The sequence below is a fragment of the Dromaius novaehollandiae genome, chromosome 3, assembly GCF_036370855.1.
Source record: "Dromaius novaehollandiae isolate bDroNov1 chromosome 3, bDroNov1.hap1, whole genome shotgun sequence".
In the NCBI taxonomy this organism is placed as follows: domain Eukaryota; kingdom Metazoa; phylum Chordata; class Aves; order Casuariiformes; family Dromaiidae; genus Dromaius; species Dromaius novaehollandiae.
The window spans coordinates 63,774,262-63,781,102 of NC_088100.1; the positions used below are offsets into that span (position 1 = coordinate 63,774,262).

A 6,841-nucleotide genomic window follows, 5' to 3' on the forward strand; every position below is an offset into this window, starting at 1 on the left:
CTTAGGGGAGTTTCTTTGCCTCCTCGTGGACAGTACATGCTATCCAATCACATACTGTTCAGATGTGCGTGCTAAATGAACATGTACCAATCACTGCATAGTTTGATTCATGTGATCATAGTTAAGGCATATAAAAGACACTATTCGGGCTTAATAAAGTGTCACCATTTAATCATATTGATTGGTGTGCTGTCCGTTTATCTCCCGCAATTGGCGCCCGAACAGGGACAGAAGACTGAACAGGGACCGAAGACTGACTTCGTCCATGAACAGGGACCCTCTTGCTGTTGCTTGATTGAACGATAAAGACAGCTGGAAAAGGAGGGTGAGTGGGAAAGCCGACCGAAGGAGTTGCTGTCCTGGCAACTGATCAAAGGAGTGCACTCAGAGAAGCTGCGTCAGGGATCACGAAGATTAGCCGCGATCGTGAAGTCACGAAGATTAACCGCGACAAAGGAGTCAGGGATCACGAAGATTAGCCGCGATCGTGAAGTCGTGAAGTTTAGCCACGACAAGGGCACGAGGATTGCGAGGGGAAATCTCACTTAGCGCAGGTGAGCAGTCGGGGAGGAGATGGGAATTTCAGTGTCCAAAGAAGATGCAACGGTAGTAAAGCTCCTCCAACATATCCTTTCTAAGAGAGGGTTAACTTATGATGATGGAACGCTAAAAACCTTGTTGAAATGGGCCCGAGATATGGGCTTGATACCGAGAGTGGGAGTTGCTTTTGAACTGCCTACCTGGGAAAATATTGGAAGTGCCCTTTGGGAAGAAATTAGCAAAGCTTCAAAAGAAGCAGTTCGATTGGCTACATTATGGGGACTTATAAAAGAGACTTTGAAAGAAATGAAAGGTGAGCCAGCAGCGGCTATCTCTGCTTTTGCTGCGTTTTCACCCACGTCGCCATCTGATAGACTATCTGAAGTAAACATGCCGGGTCTGGCACCGGCGGACCATCAATCCGTTCTGTCTCAGCCACCTCAGTCGCCTGTGCCTTTAACATCACCTCAAAGTGAAGAATTAAATTTATCAAAAGGGAGTGAGCCCGATGAAAAGGGAGTGGCGTCAGCAATTGATTTGGACATTAAAGTTAATGAGGAGGAATGAGATAAATCGGAGAGACCGGCTAGATTATATCCGTCTCTGCCACCTTCAACTCCGGGAAGCCCCCCTGGATCGCCCCGAGCAGCTGAAAAACACAAGGAAGCAGCATTGCGCTCAACAGGTTAACTACCGCTGGATGGAGGTAAGCGGCCGGGAACGCGTTGGAGTTGTGGGAAACGGAATCTCCCTGCAAGACAGGTCCATGCTAAGCGTAATGCAAAAGACTTTGAAACAGCACAGTAGAGATATACCCCCACCAAGATCTGCAAATGCTATTAGTGTGGGCACGTTCGAACTGTCCTGAGGTGAATTCCAGTATGATTTATAGCCTCAGTACATGGGACTCAATCAGAGTTAAGCTCTGGGATGCGGCAACAAGAAATGATAAGACAGCGGCAGGAGTTTTAGCCCCACAGCCCCCACAGCACCTCCGTCAAGCGACACGGTGGTGGGGGCGGTGGGTGGACGGGACTCCCCAGGAAACAACCCAGACAATCCATTTGACCCAGGGCCGATCAATCCGGAGCAGGAGCCAGACATCTATCCACCTCTTAATATGCCTTGCTGTGTCCACTTTACGGCCCCTTCGGAACCACCTCCCCCTCAAGAGACGGGGCCGCCCACGAGTTTGGACTGCCCACAACCCCCGCCACTGACCCGGCCTTCTGGGAAGGATCCATCGCCCCAGGGCCGCTCGGCGGGGCGTGACTACACCAGGCCGGGGACACCCCCGGCCTGCCTTCTTCCCTGCCTCCTTTCCTTCCTGCCTTCCTTCCCCTCCCAGCCAGCCCTTCCTCTCTCTGCCTGGTGCCGCCTCCACCTGGTGCCGCCACTGCCAATCAGCAGGAGCAGGAACACGGCGAAATCGGAGCTGGCCTCAGCCTTGAACTGCAGCACGAGCTCAAATTCAAAGAGCCTTTCACAGATGTCACTACAAACTTGAAGCTCGGCAATCCTACAGATAGAATGTGTGCTTCAAAGTTAAGACCACAGCACCACATAGATATTGTGTAAGACCTAACAGTGCAATTATCGATGCAGGAACATCAATTAATGTTTCTGTGATGCTACAGCCTTTTGACTATGATCCTAATGAGAAAAGTAAACACAAGTTTATGGTTAAAAAAAAAGGAAAAAAAAGAAAGAAAAAAGAAAAAAAGAAAAAGAAAAAAGAAAAAAGAAAGAAAGAAAAAAGAAACAGAAAAAAGAAAAAAGAAAGAAAGAAAAGAAAAAGAAAAAAGAAAAAGAAAAAGAAAAAAAGAAAAGAAAAAAGAAACAGTCTATGCTTGCTCCAGCTGATACTTCAGATATGGAAGCAGTATGGAAAGAGGCAAAACCAGAACTCATGCATTCGAAACTTAGGTGTGTGTTTGAGTTACCAACGGAAAATGATAAGCTTTATGACATAGAAATGAGATTGTATCTATAACTGCAACAAAGACAGATTCTTCTGTAATGTCTAAATCAGTAAGTCCCTCTTCGGAGGCACCTAGCTTGAGCTGTAATTACTGCACACGTGTAACTAAAATTTAATTATTTAATTTGCTTTGATTTGGCTCTGAACTTTTCTGCAGGAACCTAGGGTCAGGACCTGTTATGGTGGCCGACAAGCCTAATTTCCATAACAGTTTGGCGACCCAGATGGGACCCTAGGCGACCACTGTTGGGGCCTCTTGTCTCCAAACGATCATCTGGCACCATCGGGTGAGTTCACCTGGGGTCTTTTGGCAACCTTTTGGAAAAGGTGAGTCTTAAATTCCTGCCTAAATTCTAAATTCTGGTCTGGTAACAGTGCACTGAAGGGGTACGTGAGCTGGCCACTGTAAGGCGTACTGGGGGATGGGTGTGAGTCCCATCCCCAGGGTTTGAGTGGGTTTTAAGTCCCAGCTTGGTCTGGCCGGAAAGGGGAGTGCGTAGCCTGATCAGCATAAGGTGCACTGCAAGACTGTAAGACAGAAGTCTAGAGTCACTGTGACTGGTGTGAGTGTGAGCAGTACTGTGTGTGCGAGTGCGTATAGCCTGGGAACTGGCCGGGGCGCCCCTCGGCTGATGACGCCGCCCACTGCAAAGGGACAGCAGTCCTAGCAGTTAAAGACTCGGGTGGTGTGAGTGTGGTTCCCAGAGAGTGAGAGAAAGAGAGTGTGTGATTAAAAAAAAAAAAAAAGGACCAACTATGTCAGGAGGATTGCCCATTCCTGACAAAGGAGGAAAACCCAGCGGAACCCAGCAAGGAACTTTTGATCAGCAGGCTAAATTGTCCCATGATTTCTTTTTTTTCACCAAAATGCAAAAGTGCTACAAAAAACTTATCACAAGAGACCAGGCCCAAGACATTATTTGAAGTTGCCCCCATTGCCAAAATGTATCCTCATTACCACCCTAGTTGTCTGATAACACTGGTGTCTCGATCAATCAAGAGTGTCTGGATTGCTCAAAGAAAAGAAGGGGGATTTGTGGAGGATTTTCTAGAGGAAAACGGACATGTGAGCAATCCAGCCCTAATGCTAATAGCAAGAGTGTGAAAGTAGGTTTTGTGGCCTACCGGTAAGGTTACTAGAGGGCATGCAATGTGGTGAGAGACTGTCCCTGGAATGAGAAAAACAACTCCCAGATGTTCAGTAAGGAACTTACGGGCTTAGGGGAGTTTCTTTGCCTCCTCGTGGACAGTACATGCTATCCAATCACATACTGTTCAGATGTGCGTGCTAAATGAACATGTACCAATCACTGCATAGTTTGATTCATGTGATCATAGTTAAGGCATATAAAAGATGCTATTCGGGCTTAATAAAGTGTCACCATTTAATCATATTGATTGGCGTGCTGTCCGTTTATCTCCCGCAAAACAAGTTGTTAGCCTTAAAGCTTTCATTTTCTGGGAGAATTCTTCTCTAAATTGCATGCACTGCCTCCAGACTCTGTTTGAAGCCTGTTTTCTGCATCTTAAATTTGTCCTATTTTTTTCTTTTTTCTGACCTGTCTCAGACTGCTTAGGAGTTGGAGTAAATCACCATAACACCCTAAAATTAATTGACACTGTGCTGGCTTACAGGAGCTAAGGCTTTTGCCTAGAAAGTGTAGGAGTGGGGAATGTTCATCTATATTGAGTATAGAAACAGCAGATCTATTTAAACTAAATTGGAAGTAGTGAATTCAACTCGAGCCACTTCTACTGTTTCAGACACTTTATATTCAGATTTAGTCCAGGTAGTTTAGCAAAGAGCCATATCAAGCTAGATCCACCATCGTAAGTGTGCTGTGCTGGTCTGTATGCTGCGTCAGAAGAATATTCCATGGTTGCTAATTGTGAATTGATTTCTCTCCCTAACTGTGGGACATGCTAATGTACTTAGAGTTTACCAGCCTTGGCATCACCGTATGTGTCAATGACATGAAAACAATACTTTATATAAATAATTTCCTAGTGAAGTTACTCATCACTAATGCAGGCAGGTCTGAAGATAAAGAATTAAAATAAATTGGCAGCAAGAGCTTTTAATCCAATTTTTCCTAAGAAGTTCAGGTTATAAACCACAGAATATACCTGTACTGCAATTGGTTGATGTATCTGTCTTTCCATTTGGTTAGTTTTGTTTTCTATGTTGGCCCCAATTTATGGACTTTGCTGATATTGCACTGCAGACTTTATCAGAGACTGGTAGCAGTGTCAATGTCTGGATATCTTAAAAATGTAAATACAGAGATTTTTTGGATTACATCTTTGCTTACATGTTATGGAAAAGCAGTAGAAGTAGTGCAGTAAAAAGTGGAATTAAAACCCTACACCAGTGTTGATATGACCAGTAACTGTGCAGAAAGAAACCAAGCAGATGGAGTACACCCAGATGAACCTTGAGACAGTAGAGGAGGAAAAGGCAGCCTGACTTCATTAGCCTGCAGTGTTGCTGTAAAGTAAGGGCTAGGGTCAGGGAAGAGTAAGAACAGGGTTGCTAACACAGGAGGATGAGTTGGAAGCCGAGGGTGACCACAGGCAGTGCCCTCACCAACCAGGGCACAGTTCTGCAAGGTCTGAACACTGCAGGCAGAGCAGGTTGCTGATAACAGCACCTATCAGCAATCACAGAGAAGGCAAGTGATCAGGCAGGTCCAGGGTCCATCCAGGGAGTCCAGTGAGGAGCAGCATGAGATGGGGCCAGGAACAGGACTGGAAACAAGGCAATAACATAGGTGTGATGTCCATCTAGGACACAGGGCTGGAGACAGAACTGGAGACAACCTATCTACAGAACAGATCTGAAGTCTATCCAGGAAGCACGTCTGGAAGCAGGCTCACCTACAGCATAGCTCAGGCAAGGACTAACGGCCCAGGCCTAAGCTTAAATGGCACTCTTGGACCCAGCAGCAGAGGGTATGGGTGGTGAGGCTTCCCCAGATGAGGTTATTCAGGGCAATTATGCACTCAGGGTCCTGAAAGTCTTAGTAGAAATGATACTTGGGTCCAAGCTTAAGCGGACTGTGCTATGGAGATGTAGCATGAATATGGAAACACTGAATATAGTGACCCACATCAAAAAAAGCATGCAGAGGGTTGGATGAAAGCTTGATCCAGGCTGTAGTCCTTGCCAAATTTTGTCTGGAGTTTGCACAGAGAGACAATGTTTAAATAATCATAATGGTTGTTTAACTGCATTATCAAATGTGTGCTCTCAGCTTTAAAAAAGTCATGTTTTTCAGTCTGTCTTTTTTTGCTGAAGAATGCTTGCGTTCCTTGAGCAGGCCATTCCCTGCTGTAGTGTTCTTAGGAGAAGCCTGACATGTTTATAAATATTATTGTCCTATAACATCAAATAAGGTAAGCTCATGTATAAACAAGGAAGGATCTGTGGAAGGAAGCAGAAGCTGTATCTTTATTAGTCAGGCTGCTCATATAAACTCAAGCCACAGCTAGTTCGAACGAGTATGTTCCAGCAGGGGTTATCCGCCAGCTGGAGAATCTGTAGAGGCCAGCTGCATATATACCTGTAGCATAGCTGCTACTTCTGCAAAGGCCACAGCCTAATTCTGGCTGCATGATGTCCTTTCAGAAGGAACTGCTCCTCCAACTGTGGGCTGGAGCACGTGCAATTCACCAGACTGAAATGGGATAAGGGAAGACCAAAGCCTACCAGTTACAGCAAAGGACTGAGTTTCAGGAATTCTCAATTCTATTCTTAGCTTTGCCCTTGTCTTACTGTTTTCCTTGGGCAAGTTAAGTACATGCTTTTACTCTTGGATTCCATATGCTCTGTGAACTCCTATTTAACTCTGAAGTCAATGAATTAGTTCACTGGACTAGTGAGAAATCGACATCAGATTGATTTTTGACAGTCTTCAGGTAGGTCATCTGCTTAAATTATCTGCATTTCCTATTAACTTCAGTTAATTTCTTTTAACTGCTAGGTTTTTTTCAGTAGCCTTATCTTACCCTTTTGTAGTTGAAGAGTATTTTTCACCATTATCTGTGGCTTCACTGATGTTTGTCTCAGCAGTACAGTCATTAAAGTATACAGAATATACTATCCATGGCAAGTTATCTTTAAAAGTGTGGCTATATTAGGGAACTCTCTTTTCCTTTTCACAGAAAAAGAGCACTTGAGTTGATACTATGAATCATTTTTAAATTAGGAATTTTGAGGTTTAGGATTTTTAATCTTTCTCAAAACAAAAAAAACAGATCATAGACAAAATCCTGTCTGTTAAAGTCTAGATCACATAAACACTATCATATTCATTCATA

The 6,841-nt window shown here is 44.6% G+C and overlaps 1 long non-coding RNA gene across 1 annotated transcript in view; it reads left to right on the top strand.

Annotated features, from left to right (window-relative positions):
* LOC135327875 (uncharacterized) overlaps nucleotides 1-4,493 on the top strand; it is a 57,300-nt gene extending 52,807 nt beyond the window's left edge. The window contains exon 4 of the long non-coding RNA XR_010388377.1: nucleotides 226-4,493. This is a non-coding gene — a long non-coding RNA (uncharacterized LOC135327875). The remainder of the gene's footprint in view (nucleotides 1-225) is intronic.
* The last annotated feature ends 2,348 nt before the right edge of the window (nucleotides 4,494-6,841 follow it).